Here is a 22266-nt window from a genome sequence, read left to right on the forward strand (position 1 = left end):
CAGGGCATTTCACATTCTGAAAATGCTTCACCTTTTATTTTAAATAAATGGGAAATACTCAAAGTCTTCCAGGAATATATTATATTTCCTAATATCTGCAGAAATTTGGTAATCTTGCAGTTGGACAAATTTTAATTCCACCACCCTCACCTCCTACTATTCCACACATATTAGATTGCAATTTCGTTACTGAATATGACCACCACAACCAAGGGTTTAGTACCTCTTAGATACTTCCTGTGTTAAGGTTAGAAGGGGCACAAATTTTGTGGGGTGTATAAATCTACATTAAAAGTTTGAAATGGCACTGTCTCTTCTGGACAAAGCTCTGATTCTAAGAAGTAAATTAATTAGAAGGCAGTATAGTTATTGGTATGGGGAAGAGAATCAGCTATTTTGGGTGGGTGTGTGATGAAGAGATAGGAAGAAATCCAGCAAATGAGAATGGAATACTTTATGCCTCTTGAGGCATGAATTAAGAAGAAAATAATACTTTGTCTACTTTACCTACTTCCACTTACTGTTTTGAGTGACTAGTCCTTGGGCTATGAAAAGAGCTAGTTTGTGGGGAAGAGTAAACACCATAACGAAATAGTTTGAAAAGCATGAGAGATTTGTTGTTTCAGGAAAGTAGATTTTCCTTAAAGTCAACATGTATCTTTCATTCACTAAATATTAAATTGCATCCTGTGGCATGTGCTGTGCTTACAGTGCTGGTATCCAAGTTAGACAATGAAAGGGGCATAGACAGAAAACATCTGGAGGAGGTGGTTTCATGCTGAGACTGGGAAAGTCTAAGAAGGTAAAAGGAGGATACCTAAAGTCCATGGATGAGCTGGAACAAAAGTGGTAAGGTTGGAGCTTACATTGTTGACAAGCATTTGCCTGGATATATCTCCAGATACTGTGAAACATAAAGATATTCCAAGGAAGTCAGATACCAGATTTATTAAGGAATGACTAAACTAAGTTGAGTTTCTGGGCTTAGAGATGGATAGGCATTAAGTGCCAACCTGAGGACATAAGCTTGTCTTTAGCTGGAATGTAAAAGCAACATAAATTATTGACTTGTTAATATACTGTAGACTCTTTAGTTCAGGAAATGAAACCACCAATTGGAATGTTTTGAGAACAGCACAAAAAGACCATAGATAAAATTGCTTCTTAAATTCTACCACATGCTTAATATGCCATCTGAGACTACATTATGTGAACTTTATGGTTCCAGGAGTGACACAATAGAGACCATGATCCCTGGGCTTGTCCTACATTTACCTTCTGTTCCAACCTATCCTAACTTAACACTATTAATACTTTCAAGGATGAACCAGAAACCATTTAGTACATTTGTCTCTCTCCATGTGTTAGTTTTTTTCCAAATTCTTCCATTTTCTCTTCTTCCTTACAAGAAATTATTTAAATTTACTTACATATTGTTCCATCAAATGATCAAATCAATCAAATATTTTTTTTCTTAAATGGTTACTTAGTCTCACATTTAAATTTTAACTCCATTTAAAACAAATAAGGAAAATACAGGTACAAATCTATGTTTATTGTTCAAATAAGAAATTTGCAGATATTTGTGGACATTTGACAACATCAATTTTAATCTTTGTTATCTTGCATAATCTGGTAGTCCTCTGGTAGATCAGTTTTAATTAGGATGACGTTGATAAACTGAAGATGGTTGATGAGTTGGCTTTGAAAGAGAGGTAGTTGATGTATCAGCTATCCCTGGCACTGGAAACCGTGGGTTGCTCCCTGGTTGAAGTTTAGAAAAACGACCTTCACTGGCAGATTTGTTGTGATATCTATTTGGAAAAGTAGAAGGCTCCAACATCAGTCCATAACAATTGCTCTGTATGGGAGACAAGATGCTGTATTGAGAATTAGAAGTTGTAGTTGTAATGAAGTTCACAACAGTGTCATTTGCTTCATTGAAGCTGCTTTGAGAGTGCCCGTGGACAGTGGTAAACTGACTTAAAATAGCACGTTGATCCACTGCAATTTGCACTCGTGGTCTAACTGATATTGATGATGGAGGAGAAAAATCACCTCTGATCGGGGTATTTGTATCACCAATAATGTGGCTAGTAGGGGGCTTACTTATTAGATTCATATTTAAATTTGCAGGAGATAAAAATGGACTTTCTCCACTAGTGTCAGCCACAAAACCAGAATTAAGATTATCCACATTACCACCTGATTTAAAGTGCTTCTTTTTGAAATCTTCATCCAATGAAGATACCAGAGAGGCATTTTTAATCCCAACTCTTCTTTTTATTCTCACTAAAAGCTGGGGACAGACTCGTTTAAAATTTGGATAATGATAGAATTGCAGCTACAACCAAAGGAGAAAAATTTTAGTAATATTTTAAACCAAAATACAAGACTACAATAAGCCTAACTAATAAAACCTCAGATTTCACGTTTACTGTGCATAGAAAATATCATCAAAATATAAACAATGCTGATGATATTTTGAAGTTCCTTATTTGGAAAATACAAATTTAAATTTTGTAGTCATCAAATTTAAGAAGTTAACATTTGCAGCAACGGTGAATTCCAATTTTTAAAGCAACTTTAATACCTTTATTTAGATTTCTGGTGTGATTCATAGTTGCAAGCAAAGTTTCTCATAATCTTGACTACTTAAGGCACTGTCCTCATTTTTTTGAAAAACTAAAGGATTTTAGTCTTAGTAGTTCTATACAATTTTCAAAATCTAGCTTTACATTTATATTACCATAGATTGATGTACAAAATAAACTTTTATATATAAGTTACCAAGTCGTAACTAATATTTCTGAATATCTTGCTTAAAACAGAGACTAATTTTTCTTCTGCCAGAATGTCAGCTAGACAAGCAGATCTTTGAAAATTCTGCCACTCTTTACTAAACCCATAAAGCTTAAGCTCTCTAACTAAACTTTTCATACTTCCAGTTTCAAATATAGTGAAAGGGGACTTTCTTTCCAAAACTTCCTTCTTAAAGACATCTTCATCAATCACTACAGAGGTTCCATTATCATCCCAACAGATGGATTTAAATTGGTCACTCCCAGTCATTTTCCAGAGTATTCTGGGAAATGTCAGAGAACGAAAATTATTATCTTCATCTGGTTCAGAGACACAATGTGTGTAACATGGTCTTTTTATCATGGATTCTTCAGAGAAAGTCTGGAAAATATTTTCCTCAATCATAGACCTCAAGTCCAAGTCCCCAGAGAATGTTTGATCACACAATAGAGATCTACCGGGGTTTCCTGAACCAGTTTGTTCATCTTTACGAGACACATCTTGAATTTCTGAAGAAACATGTGCCATCTCAAATAAATTTTTCCACAGCTACTTTTCTAATCAGCATGATTTTGAGCACTGCAGCTACAAATGCAGCTTTGGCAGTCTTGCACAGATAAACTGCTAGGCCATCACAATGGTTCTCAACCTGAGTAGCTGTCACATCACAAAGCGACTGATCTCCTACCAACCCAAGAGTAACATTCAGCCACTGTTTACTTCTCATTCATCCAGTTAAAATGAAACATATAGGATGCTTATGTTTATAGTGTTATCTGCAAATCTTATTCCCACAAAATCTTTTTAAATAATTTAATTTTGGGGTCTATGAAATAAAACCAATCTCCATCCTTTTGTACACAAATTTATACCAGATTGGTGAACAGAGTATAAATAATGCACAAAATATCTATAGTAATTTTAAAGTTTTGGAATTTAAAGTGAAATTTGTGTAAAAACTGTAAAGAAATGGTATAATGATTTCATCATCATTTGTAATTAAAGTGAAACTTAGTTTGATTTGGAAATGGAAGTAGTTATTTATCTGTGTACTTTACAATATGTATCTCTATATTCAAAACATGTGAAGAATAAATATGTTTATTTTTTATGTTTATAAATAAATGATAAATATTTATGAAATAAAATTAGATTAAAATAATCATTAAAATTTAAGAAATCCCAAAGGGTGGCATTTTTGTTTTAAATTGTAATTCAGTGCTATAAGTAAAACAAATGTAATTTAATATACTACTTTAAAATTACAAGAGAGACAATCTTATTGTATATTTACAAATGTTTGTTTTTGCCATTCTTTCACTCAGAGGTTTCTCAGTGCATAGAACTAATAAATTTTCTTGTCATTTATATAATACATACCCTTGTGGCTTCTGTTATGTGTTCCAAAATGATGTTGATTAATACTCTTATGCACAATATCCTGGGTTCAATAAATGTGCCTCCATTAAGGGGGAAACAAACAATCAAAAAACAAAGAAATAACAGTGTATGTGGGTTGGGGTGGAAAAGACCAGGTAATGCATTTTAGGAAGCAACATATTTCTCAGTCCTGAAACATTTGTCATTGTAAGTATAATACGGCATTTTAAGGCAAGTGTCTTGTGAACTAATTGTAATAATAGCTATGTTCTGTATCAGTAAACTGTAGTAAATCCAGTTCTACCAATACTTATATACTTATTTAGAAATAAATTCCGTTAAACATAAGCCAAATTCAAAATGGGAGATAAAATTTTTAAATAAATAAATGTACCCTCAAGCTACAATGTAAAATTTTCCTTCAGTATCTGTAAATTCCATTCTAAATAAATAATAGCAACCTGAATTTATTGCACGTTATAAGTATTAGAAATTATAGTTAAGTTGGGTTTAGTCCTCATTCATAAATATTACTTAACATATGTAAATGAATATATGTGATACCGTCCATTAGAAAACAAAGAATTCAAAAATAACAATCTGAAAATATGTAGGAAAATTATTCACAGATTGGATATTACCTTTTTTTATAAAAATATTCTTAACAAATTTGCTCTAGATTGAATGTAACTAAACATAATAAAAGCCATATATGGGAAACCCATGACTAACATCAAGTTCAATATTAACATACAGTAATGTTTTCATCTGGCCCAGTAATAAGAAGAAGTAGCTCATTTTCAGAAGTCCTAAATTACAGTACTAGATGTCCTAGCCAGAACAAGTAGTCAAGAAAAATTATAAAAGGCATCCAACTTGTAAAAATGCAGTAAAATTTTTACAGATGACATAATTATGCATAGATAGAAAACTCCATATACTCCTCCAGTGACTGTTAGAAATAATGAACAAACTTAGTAAACTTGCAGAATACAAAATCAATATACAAATATCCGTTGCATTTATGTATACTAAAAACACATTATCAGAAAGAGAAATTAGGGAAACAATTGTGTGTAAATTAATACCAAAAATATTAAAATACGAATAAATTTGATAAGTGAAATAAAAGATCTAAGCATAGATGTATAAATTACAGGTGCAAGAAATAAAAGCAAACAAAATAAATACAAAGATATTCTGTGCTCATGGATTGTATACATTGTGAGGAAATATTCTAATCTATCTTTTACATGTTCAATCTCCCAGCACTAATTATTGAGGAGAATGTCTTTTCTTCATTTTATACTCTTGCTTCCTTTATCATGGGTTAAAAGATCATAGGTGTGAGGGATTATATTTGGTTGCTCTATTCTCTTCAATTCATTGGTGTCTGTTTTTGAGCCAGTATCATGTTGTTTTAAATACTAAAGCTTTGTAGGACTATTTAACGTCAGAGAACTTTACACCATTATATTTAATACACTTTTTGAAGATTATTTTGGCAACTCATGATCTTTGTGGTTACATATAAATTTTGAAATTATTTGTTCTATTAAATGGAAAAATATCATGGGTATTTTGACATGAATCACACTAAATGTAGATTGCTTTGGGTAGTAGGGTTGTTGCAACCACATTGTTTCACATTATTAACACAAGAGATTTTTTTCATTTCTTTGGACCAGTTTTAATTTCATTCATCAATATTTTCTGTTTTTTAATGTATAGGTTTTCTCCTTATTTGTTAACTTATTTGTAGGTTTTCTTTACATATATATAATTAAATACATTGTATTTGTAAATACATTTCCTGCACAAATACAACAGGCAGAAGGCAGTGGCAAGTCATATTCAAAGTCCTGAATGAAAATAGCTGTAATCTAAGATACTTTATCAAGCAAGGCTACCTTTTAGTGTAGAAGGCGAGATAAATAGCTTCCACACAAGCAAATACTAAAAGAATTAAGCAAGAGAAAAAGAAATAATGAAAGATCTACTCTAAATAAAAAACAAGCAGGAAGCTATAGAAAAGAGAAAGGTATAATTAGAAAGGAAATAGCTACAATGACTTACAACAGAATAAATATGATGTTGTAAAACAGGACGTCAAAATTTTATGCGTCACTGACTGAAACATGAAAATACAGAGTGTTTTCTTCTTGTTTCTCTTCTCTGCAGGATGGGTTTGAGTTATATTCTTATCAGTTAAAATAAACAGAAATATCATAGGTCAATATAAATATAAAACAATGTAATAATAAGTCAAAAGCTTACAATGAATTCACAAAGCAAAAAAGAAACCAAGATTATAAAAGAATACTTATCAAGCCACAAAAAGAAAAAGAAATGAACAAAAAGGAAATACCAATCAACTGGAAAATGAAGTTAAAAATGGAAATAAGCACTAGTCTATTAATAATTATCGCAAATGTTAATGGATTTAGTACTTCAATCAAAAGATATATATTGTCAGATGGGATAATATAACAAGACCCTACATTATGACAAATACAAGAGAACCACTTTTGCGAGAGGAACACACATCAAATTTATGTCAGAAGATGGAAAAATATATTCCATTCAAATGTACATATGAAGAATGCAGGACTAGCAGTACTGACTTCACACAATAGAGACTTTACAAGAAAGGCCATAGAGAAAGATAAACAAGGACATGATATAATGATTAAAGGAACAATGCAAAATGGGGGTATTATACTCATTAATGTATATGCACTCAATATAGTAGCCCCTAAATATATAAAGCAAATGCAAATAGATAAAAAGACAGAAATCCCTGGGAACACAATCAGAGTTGGAGACTATAACTCCCCATTACATCACTGGACTGGTCTTTCACACAGAAAATTAATAAGGGAACAAAGATACTAAAAGACATTATAAAATAATTGGAGATGGTTGATATTTTTAAAACAGTAATTCTCCCCAAAACAGAATATGCACTCTTTTCTGTGCACATGGAACATCTTCTAGGAAAGATTATGAACTCAGGCTCTGAAAAAGCCTCAATAAATTTAAGAAGATAAAAAATATTTCAAGCATCTTTTCTGAGTATAATACCATGAAACAGAAAAACAGGGAGAAAAAATGACACCATCCAGGATAAAAAACATGGTACTAAAACAAGGGGGAGAGTTGATGAAGTAAAAGAAGAAATTACAAAATATCTTGAGAAATATGACAAAACACAGCACAAATTCTATGGAAAACTTAAAGCAGGCTTAAGAGGGAAGTTCATAGTGAAAAGGTCTTCGTCAAAGAAGAAGAACAATTTCAAATAAATAATCTAACATTCTATGTAAACTAATCAAGAAAAGAAGAGCAAACAAAACCAAAAGTCAACAGAATGATGTAAAAAATAAAGACCATGGAAGGAAGATTTGGAATAGAGATTAAAAAATAGAAAAAAATTAATCTAATTATTTTTTAAAATAGTAAACAAAATTGACAAATCTCTGTACAGGCTCACCAACAAGAAAAGAGAGAGAACACAAATAATATAAGAAATGAAAATGGAGAAAATACAAAGAGTACAACAAATTTGCAAAATATCATAAGGGATTACCATGAGCAACTGTATGTAAACAAACTGGGCCACCAGGAAGAAATGGAGAAGTTTTTGGAAACATTCAGCCCACCAATATTGCATCAAGAAGAAATTAACCATTTGAACAGACAGATCACCAGAAATCGAATAGAAATATCAATAAAATAAAATTCTCTGCAAACAAAATCCAGACCCAATTACCTTCACTGGGGAATTTGATCAAACATACAAAGAAAAATCCATACCAGTCCTCCTCAAACTCTTCCAAAAGATTGATATGGAGAGAGTACTCCCAAACTGACACCATAGGCCAATATCAAACTGATACCAAAAGCAGAAAAAGACACTACCCCAAAAAGAAAACTATAGGCCAATATCATTGATAAACATAGATGTAAATGTCCTTAAGAAATTATTAATAAACAGAATCCAACAGCATGTAAAAAAAGATCATGCACCATTTACACTTTAGGTTCATCCCAGGAACACAAGGATGGTTTACCATTTGCAAATCAATCAAACAATTGTGATACACCATATCAACAAAAGAGAAGACAAAAATGATATGATCATCTCAGTAGATGCAGAAAAAGCATTTGATAAAATTTAACACCTATTTGTGATAAAAGTTCTTATCACAGTGGGCATAGAAGGACCATATCTCAACATAATGAAAGCTATTTATGACAAATATTTAGCCAGCAAATACTCAATGGTGAAAAACTGGAACCCTTTCCACAAAAGCCTGAGACAATACAAGGATGCACATTCTCACAATTTCAATATAGTCTTGGAATTCCTAGCCACAACGATCAAGCAAGAAAAATAAATAAAATGATTCAGACTGTAAAAGAAGAGTTAAAACTGTCATGATATGCAGATATGACACTATATATAGAAAACTGTAAAAGCTTCACAAAAAATACTTAGGGTAAAAAAGGAATTGGGCAAGGTAGCCAGTGTAATGTACAAAAACCAATTAGATTTCATTACACTACCATTGAATCAACAGGAAAAAAAAAGTATAGAAACAACCCCTTTTATAACTGCACCCAAAACTATAAAATGCTTAAAAATAACTCTGACCAAGTAGGTGAATGACTTATACATGGAGAACAGGAAATCATTGTTTCAGGAAATCAAAAAGGATTTTAAGAATTGAAAAGATAACCAATGGTCTTGTAATGGAAGAAATAATATTGTTAAAATGGCCATACTGCCCAAGGCAATCCCCAGGCTTAATGTGATTTCCTATCAAATTATTCAAAACATTTCTTTTTAGGACTGAAACAAATGATCATAAGAATTATATAGATACACTAAAGATCTATAATTTTCCAAACAATATTGAAGACAAAGAAAGAGGCTGGAGGAATAACCCTCCTGGTCTCCATACACTATTGCAGACCTACAATAATGAAAACGACATGATATTGGTACAGAAACAGACATATGGCCAATGCAACAGAATTGAGAGACTAGGAATAAATCTACAGGCCTATGTTCAATTAATCTTTGACAGAGTAGCCAAGAATATGACTGAGAAAAGACCATCTCTTCACCAACTGGTGTTGGGAAAACAGGATAGCAGCAAGCAGGGCAATGGAGTTAGAACACTCCTTCGCTCCATACACAAGAATAAACTCAAAATGGCTTGAATACTTAAATGTAAGGCAAGACAGAGTAAATCTCCAAGAAGAAAACATAGGCAAAACACTCTGAGATAAATCTCAGCAATGATCTCCTAGTACAGTCTACCCAAGTAATGGATGTAAGAGCAAAATTATTAAAATTGGACCTAATTAAACTTATAAGCTTTTGCACAGCAAAGGGAACCATAAACAAAGCAAAATGACTAACTACAGGATTAAGGAAAATATTTAGAAATGATGCAACTGACAAAGGCTAAATTTCCAAAATATAGAGTTCATACAACCTAATAATAATACAAAACAAAAGAAACCCAATCTGAAAATGCACAGAAGCCCTAAACAATACATTATCCATTAGAGACATACAAATGCCACATAGAAATATGAAAAAAAAATTGCTAACTCTCATTATCAGAGAAGGGCAATTCAAAACTATAATGAATTATCACCTCACATTAGTCACAATGGCCGTCAATAAAAAGTCCAAAAACAATAAATGCTGGGGAAGCTATGATGAAATGGAACCCTCTTACACTGTTGGTAGGAATGTAGTTTGTTGAAGTCATTGTGGAAACCAGGATGGGTATTCCTCAAAAGAATAAAAGTATATTTAACTTATCCAGCAATCCAACTCCTGGGTATATATAAAAGAGGACCCTAATTCAAAATGTCACCTGCACACAAATGTTCTTAGCAGTGCTATATACAAAAGCCATGACATGGAAGCACCCTAAATGTCCATCAACAGATGACAGTATACAGAATTTATGCCTTATTTACAAAATGGAATAATATTCTGCCATAAAAATTGATAAAACAATGACATTTGCAGCAAAATATATCTCCCAAAATGTGTCATTCTAATTGAAGTAAGCCAGAAAGAGAAAGAAAAATTATACATGGCATGACACATGGAGAAACCTAAAAAAAAAATTTGGATGAGAACACTATGATTTCATCTACAACTATGAAACACACTTGCAGATCTACATAATAATCTTATGGTAACTGCCGAAATGGTCAAGGATAGGATATATTTGGGAGCTGTAGATTTATAAATGTTATCCACTATATATAAAAATAAATATTTTCAAAATGTCTATTGTATGACACAGGGCAGTATGTTAAATATCGTGAAGTTAAATTTAATAGGCATGCAAACATATGCATGAAGTGGGTCACTGTGTTATGCACCACAGATTGACACGTTGTAAATGGAAGTAGTTCAATGATAAATAAATGAATATATAAGTAAATAAGAAAATAAATAAGTAAATAAATAGACAAATTAAATAAATAAATAAATAAATAATATTTAATAATGAATGTAATACAAAGATTCACGCTACTTAACTTTACACATCAAGAACCTAGGAGAAAACAGAAAGAATGAAGAAGAAAATTGAATGAATGAGAGTAAGGCAAATAACAAGAGAAATAATTGAAAAGATAACAAAAAATATACCTAAGTGTGATTCTTTTAAACATAAACTGGACAAAAGTTTAGGTTGGCTAAGAAAATAAAGACAAATAAAATTTGAAATAGAAGAGAAGATATTAACACTGATGTTGTAGAGATGCATAGCATCATAAAAAATGACCACTAGATAACAATTTGAATGACCTAGAACAAAAGACAAATTCCCAGAAATATGTCTTCCAATACTGAATCAAGAAGTAATTAGAAAGTTAAATATAGCAAAACTGTGTATGAGCAAATCAGTAATCCAAACCTCTGAAACCAGAAAATATTTACAAAAAGTCTTTACCGGTATATTCTGTCATATATTTGAAGACAATTTTTCACCAATTCTTCCCCAAATCTTCCAAGAATTTGATGGGGTGAAAGTTTCCAAACTAGATTTATGATGCCAGCTATATTTGCATAAAATGCTAGAAAGGACATTATATGCAATATATATAATATAACCCTCATGAACATATAAGCCAAAATTCTCAAGAAAACACAAGCAAAATGGATTCAATAAAACTTTTAATGTATCATACACATACATGAGTAAAGGGATTTATCCCTGGGTTTAAGGAAACTTCAAAATATTCAAATCAATAAAGATGACATGCCACACTAATAGAATGAGAAATAAAACTCACATAATCATCTCAATAGGTGCAGAAAGAGTATTGTATATAATGCAACATCTTTTTAAGTTACTCCCAACAAATTAAATTAAACCTGTCAGAGGCACGATATAATATACACACAAACACTGTGTGGAGATAAGCGAAGCAGTTCTCTGTTTATTGATTCTTAGGAAAAGGGTTTATATACATCATGCACAATGCCTCACATATCATCTAAGTTATAACAATGTTAATAATCGTAAGCTATTTATGTCCCCATGCTCCTGCAGTAAGCATAGGATGTTAAATGATCAAGGATTGTTTTAAAGTTCATCACAGAACTTCATTAAGTAGGCCATCTCTTATCCAGCCGGCTCTGCCTGTCTTACGTTGTCCTCCTATGAGTATCTTATCCAGCATAGGCTATCCAGCCAACCATACAGGATACATTGAATAGGCCATTTCTTTTCCAGCCTGGATATGTAACACTCCTCACAGCTTGTTTATTAGTTCAGCCCATGGGCTTATTCTCTAGAGCCTTCAGACAGGGGCCTACGAACCAAACATCCCTTGACAGAAAACTGGATGAAGAATATTTGATGTTTATATGTTATGGAATCAATACTTTGCATTCCTATCAACAGTTTCCATGGTGTTCCCTTTTCTCCACAATCTCACCAATATCTATTTCTTTTCCTTTTGTTGAGAGCCTTCTGACAAGTGTGAGGTGTTGTCTCATTTTTGGTTTATGACTTTCCTAATAATTTATAACTCTGAACATATTTTCATGTGTCATTTAGCAAACTGTATGTTTTCTACAGAAAATTGATTCAGATCTATCTATTCAGTACCTATGGACTTTTTTTAATTGAATTGTTTGGTCTTTATTTTGTTGTGGTGTATGAGTTTGCCATATATTTTGGATATTAACACTTGATAGGAAAATATCACTTGCATATATTTTCTCCCATTGTCTTGGTTGACTGTTCATTTTATTGATCATTTCTTCTTCAGTGTAAATCTGTTTAGACTGATACAATCATCTTTTGTTAATTTTGCTTCTGCTTCCCCTGCCAGAGGAGACATATGAAAAATCAAATTAAGTCAAGTGTACTTCTTTTGTTTTACCCTAGGATTCGTTGTTTTCAGGTTTTATGTTTTATATGCCCAGGAGTGGGATTACTGTGTCATAAGATAGGTCTATTTTTATTATTAAAAGGAACTTCCGTACTGTTTCCAAAGTGGTTGCACTAATTTTCATTCCCACCAACAGCGTTGGAGAGTCCCTTATTCTCTACAACCTCCACAGTCTTTATTATTTGTAGACATTTTGATGACAACCCTTCTCACTAGTGTGAGGTAAAACATTATTTTATTTTTGTCTTGCCTTTGTATAATGATTAGCAATATGAGCATGTTTTTATGTTCCTGTTGGTCATCTGTGTGTCTTCTTTGGAGAATTGTCTTCTGCTCATTTTCTGGCTGGGTTGTTTGTAGATTTTTGAAATGGAGTTTTATAAACGATGTGTGTATTTTAGAAATTAGCCTCTTGTTGATTGCATTTTTTCCAAATGTTTTCTCCCATTTGGAATTTCATGTTTTCATTCTGTTTATTTTGCTGTGTATAAGCTTTTAATTTTAATTCAGACTAATTTGATTATTTTGCTTTTATTGTTTTCAGCTTGGGAGAGTGAGATAAGAAAATCTCAGTACAATTTATCTATTGTTTTCCTTATGTTAGTTTACAGGAGATTTATTGTGTCATGTGTTAGATTCAGATAATTAAATCATTTTGAGTTTATTTTTGTACTGTATGAGGGAGTGTTCAAATTTCATTGATTTACATGTAGCTGTCTAATTGCCTCAACATCACTTGCTGAAAACTGTCTTTTAGGCATTGTATATTTTTGTTTCCTTTGTCATTGTTTAGTTGACCATGGGTGTGATGTTTTATTTCTACCTCTGTGTTCCGTTCCAGTGATATAGATGTTTGTTTTCCAGTATTGTGCTGTTTTGATTACTGTATTTTTGTAATATTGTCTGAGATCTGGGAGGGTTATGGGTTATGCTTCCAACTTTGTTCTTTTCCCACATTGTTCCTTTTGCAGTTCTGGTTCTCTTGCAGTTCCTTACAAATCTTAGGACTGTTTTTATTTCTATGGAAAATATCATGTATTTCGATCTGAATCACTTTATATCTGTAGACATTTTTGTAGTATGTATATTATAGCAATATTATTTCCTCTAAGCTAGGACCTTGAGATTTCTTTCCATTTCTTGCATCATCTTCAATTTTCTTTATCAGTGTCCTAATGATTTTTTATCTTGATTTTTAATAGGTTTTTCATTTTTCATCTGATTTCATATGGTTTTTTAAATTATGGAATATTTCATTGTTAAAGAAATGTGACAGTATTTTATATTAATCATGAATCATGCAACATTGGTAAATGTCTTTATTAGTTTTAGTTGTTCTGATGTGGAGAATCTTTAGAGTTCTCTATATAGATTATTATGTCATCTAAAATAATGACTGTTGTACTACATTCAATCCAATTTGAATACATTTTTTTTCTATTCCAATTGTTGTTGCTAGGGCATCCCATACTGTGTTTAATAGAAATCTTGAGAGTGGGCATCCTTGTCTTATTTCTTATTTTGGCTTTCAGTTTTTCACTTTTACATATTATATTTTCTGTGGGTCTGTAATTAATGACTTTAGTTATGTTGAGATTTATTTCCTGAATCCTACTTTTGTAAGAGGTTTCTGTTGTTGTTGTTGCTGTTGTTGTTGTTGTTGCTGTTGTTGTTGTTGCTGTTGTTGTTGTTTTAATGAATAAATTTTGAATTTTTTGAAATGCTTTTTATGGATTTATTGGGGTGACCACATCATTTTCACTTTTTCTTTTGTTAATTTGGTGTATCAAACTGATTTGTGTATGTTGAACCTCTCTTGTGACCCTGCAATAAATCCAAGTTGATCATAGTGCATGATTCATTTTAGCTATTGTTGCATGCAGTTTGCTAATGATATTTGGTAGAACTTTTGCAACTAAATCAATCAAATATATTGGCTTGAAATTCTCTTTGCCTGTACTTTGTTGGCTTTGCTATCACATTGATGAAGTCTTCATTGAATTAATTTGGGAGTTTCCCACATCTTCACTATGTTTGAATAGTTTGAACAGTATAAGTCCTGTTTTGTATGTTTGTACAGTACTCCACGACAGCTGTTTATATCTGCACTAATGTTTAACGATTTTTTTAAATGAAGATTCTAACTTTCTTCTAGTAATTAGTTTGTTCAAATTATTTGTTTCTCCTTATCTCTGTCTCTTTCTAGACATTTGCCTATTTCTTCTAAGTTGTCCAGGTTATTGGCATGTATGTGTTGACAAAATGATCCTTTTTTTTGTATATCTGAGGTAACAATTATTATTTCTCTTTTTATTTCTTATTTTATTTCTTTGGAGCATCTCTCTTTTCTTCTTGGTGCACCTGGCTAGAGGTTTTTTGATTTTGCTTACCTTAAAAAGAAAACATAAAACAAAATCTGGTGTTTTACTACTCTTTTGCATAGTGTTTTTGCTCTCTAATTTATATTTACACCTGTAATATTTAGGATCATGTTTTCTTCTATTATTAACTTTTTTTATTCGTTTATATTCATTTTACAAAGTTGACTCAAATTCCAGCGAAGAGCACAATCTTTCAGTTACAATGAACATAACACATTTGTTTTCCCATTTTTTCCTCAGTGAGCTGCCGTAAGATGTTTTATATATTTCCCTGTGCTATATAGTACAATCCTGTTTATCAATTCTACAATTTTGAATTCCCAGTCTATCTCTCCCTGCCCTGTGCCCCCTTGGCAACCAAAACATTGTATTCTATATTTATGAGTCTATTTCTGTTTTGAATTTCTGTTTTTTTTTGGTTTTTTGTTTTGTTTTGTTTTTAGTTTCCACTGATGAGCCATCTCATATGGTATTTCTCTTTCTATATATGGGTTACTTCACTTAGACTGATTTTCTCCAGGAGCATCCATGTTGCTGATAATGGCATTATGCTGTCAGTTTATAAGCCTGAATAGCATTCCATTGTATAAATATACCACCTCGTCTTTATTCAATAAACTGTTGATGGACATTTTGGACTTTTCCACATCTTGGCTATTGTAAATAATGCTGGCTATGAACATTGGGGTGCAGGTGTCATCCTACAATAGGGTTTTTTCTGGATTTATGCCCAGGAGCGGGATTCCTGTGTCATATGATAAGTCTATTTCTTGGCTTTTGAAGAATCTCCATCATGTTTTCCACAGTGGCTTCACCATACTGCATTGCCACCAGCAGTGAAGGACTGTTCCCTTTTATCCACAGCTCCTCCAGCATTTGTCATTTGTGGATTTTTGAATGATGGCCATTCTGAGTAGTGTGAGGTGATACCTCACTGTAGTTTTGATTTGCATTTCTCTGATAATCAGAGATATTGAGCATTTTCTGATGTGTCTTTTGGTCATTTGTATGTCTTCCTTGGAGAATCGCTTGTTTAGGTTTTCTGCCCATTTTTGTATTATGTTGTTTATTTTTTCTTATTCAGTTGGATGAACTGCTTATATACTTTGGAGATCAAGCCTTTATAGGTTTCATATGCAAATTATTTTCCCATTCCGTAGGTGGTCTTTTTGTTTCACTTCCGATTTCTAACTGTGCCGAAACTTGTAAGTTTCATTACGTCTCACATGTTTATTCTTGTTTTTATTTCACCTGCAAGAAAATTTTGGAGACGTAAGTTAGATAACGTTTTGCCTATATTTTCCTCTAGGAGGTTTCTTGTATCTTGTCTTATGTTTAAGTCTTTGACCCATTCTGAGTTTATTTTTGTGTATGGTGTTCTAGCTTCATTGGGAGTGTTCTAGCTTCATTGATATTCCTGCTGCTGTCCAGTTTTCCCAACACCATTTCCTGAAGGGACTGTCTCAATTCCATTGTATTTTCTTGCCTCCTTTGTCAAAGATTAATTGACTAAAAGTTTGTGGGTTCATTTCTAGGCTCTCTATAATGTTCCACTGGCCTATATGTCTGTTTTCCTACCAATACAGTGCTGTCATTTTTACTGTAGCTCTTTAGCATTATCTGAATCGTTAGCGTAAAGAAATGTCACTGATTTTTGAACCTTAATCTTGTAAACTGCTACCTTGCTGAATTCTCCGTTCAGCTGTAGTAGTTTTTGGTTGGATCTTGCAGGGTTTTCTCTTTATAGTAACATATTATTTGCATATAGTGAGAATTTTACCTCTTCCTTTCCAATTTGCATCCCTTTTACTTCTCTCTCTTGTTTGACTGCTGTGGCTAGGAATTCCATGATTATATTGAGTTGGAGTGGTGATAGTGTGCATCCTTGTCTTGTCTCAGATTTTGGTGGGAAGGTTTAATTTTCTCACCATTCAGTACTATGCTGGCTGTAGGTTTATCTTTAGCTTTCATGATGCTGAGATATGTTGGTGAGATTTTTTATCAAACTTGAGTGTTGAATTTTATCAAATAATTTTCCTGCATCTATTGAGAAGATCATGTGGTTTTGTTCCTTTCTCTTGTTGATGTGCTGTATTACACTGATTGATTTGCATATGTTGAACCACCCCTGTGTCCCTGGCATAATCCCCAATTTGTCATGATGTATAACCTTTCATCTGTGTTGTTGGATTCTATTTGCTACAATTTTTGTGAGGAGTTTTGCATCTGTGTTCATCAGTGATATTGATCTAGAATCCTCTTTTTTGGTAGTGTCTTTGCCTGGTTGTGGTATCAGGGTGATTGTGGCTTCATAGAATGACTTTGGGAGTATTCCTTACTTTTCAATCTTCTGGAAGAGTTTGAGAAGGACTGGTATGAGTTCTTCTTTGTATGTTTGGTAGAATTCTGCAGTGAATCCGTCCTGTCCTGGAGTTTTATTTGTAGGGAGCTTTCATATTGCTATTTTGATTTCATTTCTAGTGCTCTCCTTGTTCAAGGGGTCAGTTTCTTCTTGATTCAGTGTTGGTGGACAGTATGTTTCCAGAAACTTTTCCATCTCGTCTAGGTTATCCATATACTTTTAATAATACTTTCGTATGATATTCTGTATTTTTTATTTGTTGTTATTTCTCTATTCTCCTTCCTTATTTTGCTAATTTGTGGTCTCTCTCTTTCCTTCTTTTCGAGTTTGGACAGAGATTTGTTGAATTTACTTACTTTTTCGAAAAACCAGCTTTTGGATTTGTCGATATTTTTCTATGGTGTTTTTAATGTCTATTTTATTTATTTCCTCCCCAATATTTATTATTTCCTTCTTTCTGCTGCCTTTTGTTGTTTTTTGTTCTTCTTTTTCCAGTGCATTCTGCTGGTGGTTTAAATTTTTTTTGAAATTGTTCTTCTTTTTGTGGAAGGCCTGTATTGCTGTAAACACCCCTCTGAGCACTGCTTTTGATGTGACCCATAAATTATGTGTGGTATTGCTTTCATTTTCTTCTGTCTCAAAGTATTTTTCATTTCAGCTATGATTTCTTCATTGACCCATTGGTTTTTTATTAACATATTTTTTAATCTCCGTGTTTTCCTTTTGTTCCCCTTTGTTTCTCTGTTGTTGATTTCTAGCTTCATGGGTTTGTGGTCTGTAAAGATGCTTGAGATAATTTCTATCTTCTTAAAATTGCTGAGGTTTCTTTTGTGCCCAAGTATATCATGAATCCTGGAAAATGCCCCATGTGCACTTGAAAAGGCTGTATATTCTATTTTTTGTGGTTGCAATGCTCTGAAAATATCCACCAAGTGTAATATTTCTACTGTATTATTTACCTTCTCTGATGCCTTATTCATTTTCTGTCTCAGTGATCTTTCCAGTGATGTTAATGCAGTGTTGAATTCTCCAACTATGATTAGATTCCCATCACTATCCCCCTTTATATCTGTAAGTAATAATTTTATGTACTTAGGTGCTCCTTTTTTTCATGCATATGTATTAACGAGTGGGCTATTCTCATTTTTTAATCACTCCTTCAATCATTATAAAATGTCCTTTTTTATCTTTCTTTATGGCCTTTGTTTTAAAGAATATTTTGTCTGAAATCAGTACTGTAACACCTGCTTTTTTGGATTTCCTATTTGAATGTAATTCCCTGTTCCATCCTTTCACTCTCAATGTATATGTGTCCTTCTATCTGAAGTGGTTCTCTTGTATGCAGCATATTGAAGGTTTGTGCTTCATTATACAGCATGCCACTCTTTGACTTTCTACTGGAGCATTTATTCCATTAACATTTACAGTAATCAATGATAGGTTTCTGTTTATTGCCATTTTTAGCTTATCTTTGCTGTTGATTTGTTATTTCCTCTTTGTTCATATCACCTTCCTTTTATGGTTTGGTCATTTTCCTTTGTATTTTCATGAATTTTATTTTGTTTTAGTGACTCCCTGATATGTTTTAGTCTTGTTGTCACCCTTCATTATAAGTCTTTTAGACCATTATTATAACTGCTTTTATTAAACTGATAGTAACATGATCTCAATCCCATTTAACCAAAAACAAAAGAATTTTTAAAGACTAAAAAAAAAAATGTTCTATTTTCCTGCTTCCCTCTCCGACTCTCAATGATTTGGATATCTTATTTTAAAATTTTGTGCATATTTTACTTGTAATTCATGAGTTATCACGTTTCCAGCTGTGAATTTCACATTTCTGAAGCATCCTGCTTCTTTTCTATTTAGAGTAGACTTTTCAATATTTCTTCTAGCATGGGTCTAGTGTTGCTAAACTCTTGAAGCATTTTCTTGTCTGTGAAATTCTTTATGTCTCCTTCTACCAAAAAGGATAGACTTGCTTATTAAAGTATCTTAGGGTATATCTTTTTTCACTCAGGCCTTTGAATATATCTTTCCACTCCCTTCAGGCCTGTAGTACTTGTGTAGTGAAATTAGCTGGGAGAGTTATGGGGATTCCCTTGTATCTCACTCTTTGCTATTTTCCTGCTGCCTTTAGGATCATTTCTTTATCCTTGGCTCTGGCCATCTTAATTATATGTCTTGGTGTGGGTATATTTGTGTTCTTCCTGTTTTGGACACTCTGAGCTTACTGTACCTGAGTATCTGATTCCTTCTTTATGTTTGGGAAGTTCTCAGTCATGAATTCTTCAAACGGCTTTGCGATCACCTTTGATATTTCCTCCCCTTCTTGGACTTCTATCATACCAAGATTGGCATGCTTTATAATATCCCATAGATCTCATGCATTTTTCATTTGTTTCTCATTGTTTCTCTTGTAGCTATTCTGATTGTGTGCTTTCTATTGTCCTGTCTTCTAAGTCACTAATTCTTTCCTCTGCATTGTCTAGTCAGCTTTGTGATGCTTTTATATCATTCCTCATCTCAGTCAATGGGTTTACTAATTCTACTCGGCTCTTCTTTATACCTTTCATTTCATTTTAAACATATTTTATATCTCTAAACACTATCTTTAATTTCCTTCAATAATAAGATCACTATTTTTTTGAAATTTTGATCTTGTAGGATATTGATGTCTATTTCACTGATCATTAATTCAGGGGATATCTCTTGTTCTTTTAATTGTGAATGGTTTCTCAGCTTCTTCATCTTGCACCTACCTCTCTGGCACTGTGATTTATGGAGTATCAGTTATCTACTGCGGTCCTAAAAGAGTTTATCTACCTAATACCTATGTAGTAATACAAGTTAGAAAATGGAAAAAAGAGAGAGAGAGATGAAGAATTTTAAAGAAGGGAGAACAAAAGCTTTGAAGACATTGTATAATGAATAATAGAAAAACAAGTTGAAGCAGAAATCTGATAAATAATAATAATAAAAATATTTTTGAAAATTTCAAAGGGATTTAAATGGGGGTATATATAATTGCATAAGAAGTAAAAATTAGGAGGGTAATGGAAAATGGAATAGGTAAAACAGATTAAAACATGGGGGTGGTCAGTGTCCTCCTGGAGACTGTGAAATTTTTCTGTATTCATCCTGTTTTGGAATCTCAGCCTGCTGTTTCCTGAGACCCTCCATTGGAGCCCTCATCTGTGGTGCTCCCAGGGCATGTCGGCAAGCAGATAGATCCTAAACCCAACACTGGGTCAGGTTCAGCTCTCTTTACTATGGGCTGGCTTATCACTGCCCTGCCTGATGCTGCAGTCAGATGTTGCAGACTGACAAGGCAGGATTGGGCATCACAACCTTTCCCAACACCATGGTCAGGGGCTGCATTCCAGCCCAAAATGTAGGGGGCCACATGCACCCTCAGGGTGCCGGTCACTCTGCTGCACTGTGACACTGTACTTTCTGCCTCGGGTTTGCACAACAGAAGTGGGCTCAGGGTAGACTGAGTATCTGCCCTGTCCCTGTTCTGGGCCAAAATCCAGCTCCTTGTTTGTCTTGGTGGACAAGATCTCTGAGAAACCAGGACAGTAGTATCCTATCTGCTTCAGGCTGTAGGCAAGTCTCCATCTGGCTCTTGAGGCATCTAGGTTCTTAGGTGTAGATGCAGGTTTTGCCCCCACTGTCACCTGGGTGCAAAACACCAGAGGTTATGGTGGCTGTGTCTTAGCCCCAACTCTCTTCACCTAGAACTTTTTGCAGATTTCCAGAGATGGGGATAGTACCCGTCCCCCCAAAAGGGCACATCTGCCCTGTCGTTTTATGGAAGGCCCAGGTTGTTCTGCCCTTTGCACCCACAGCAATGGCACAAAGCCTTTTCCATTCCACTGGGATGCCTCAGTGCAGCCATCCCCATCTTCCTCCCAGCTCGGGCAGCAAGGCCCTGCCCCCTGCATCTGGGGTGCATTTTTGGCTGTGTTTCAGAGTGATCCTCTGTGCCTGTTAACTTAGAATTGTCAGTCAAATTATACTTTGTAAAGGTCAAACCTTGGAGGCTCCCCTTCCGTCCTGCCAAACTCTAAGTTGTAGAGGGGAGATACAGTGAATGAGCACCAGTCCTTCTTTGCTGCTCCCTCCCCGTGGGATCTGTCCCACTATGTTTTGCCTTTTCTTCTTTCTTTCTTCATTTCTCCTACCAGAGTTTTCGCACCTTTATCTATTGAAGAGGACAATGTTCTGGCAGAGTTTTGCAGGTCCTCTGGTTAGCTGAGTGGGTCTGTGGATGTGAGTCTTGGTGCATTTGTGTGAAAGGGTGAGCTACGGGCATCCTTCTGCTCTAACATCTTTGCCTCCCCCCCAAAAATGTCTCACTTTATGGTGGAAGATAAACATAGTCTGGAAATAAATGGAAATGATATTCCCTGGAAATGACAAGAAAGTGCAGATTGCAATGCTCAACTCATAGGAAATACATTTTAAAATAAGGGCCAAAATGAAAGAAACATGAGATTATATAAAGAAAAAGAGATCAATAAAAAAATAGGGTATTACACTCATTAAATTATATATGGACCCAACACCATAGATCCTATGTATAAAAAGAAATTTTAGTAGACAACAAAGAATTAATTCATTATAAAACAATAATAGCAGATGAGTTTAAGATCTTATTATAATGATGGCCAGATCATCCAGAAAGAATATCTGTAAGAAAACAGAGGTCTTAATAGCATATTAGATCATTTGAACCTAACTGAAATGTTAGACACTGCATCAGAAAAGCAGAACACATAAACTTTTCAAGTGTGCACAGGATGTTGTCTAAGGAATTAACCACACATTATGTCATGAAATGAGCCTCAGGAACTTTAAGCAAATATAGATTACAGCAAGTATTTTTACATACAC

At 33.5% G+C, this 22266-nt stretch overlaps 1 long non-coding RNA gene across 3 annotated transcripts in view; it reads right to left on the reverse strand.

Moving 5' to 3' along the window:
* Positions 1-1534: 1534 nt before the first annotated feature.
* LOC140693305 (uncharacterized) overlaps positions 1535-22266 on the reverse strand; it is a 36673-nt gene continuing 15941 nt past the window's right edge. For all 3 annotated transcript variants that reach the window (XR_012069025.1, XR_012069026.1, XR_012069027.1), the window contains exon 4: positions 1535-1861. This is a non-coding gene — a long non-coding RNA (uncharacterized lncRNA). The remainder of the gene's footprint in view (positions 1862-22266) is intronic.

Source organism: Vicugna pacos, unplaced genomic scaffold, assembly GCF_048564905.1.
Source record: "Vicugna pacos unplaced genomic scaffold, VicPac4 scaffold_19, whole genome shotgun sequence".
Classification (NCBI taxonomy): Eukaryota; Metazoa; Chordata; class Mammalia; order Artiodactyla; family Camelidae; genus Vicugna; species Vicugna pacos.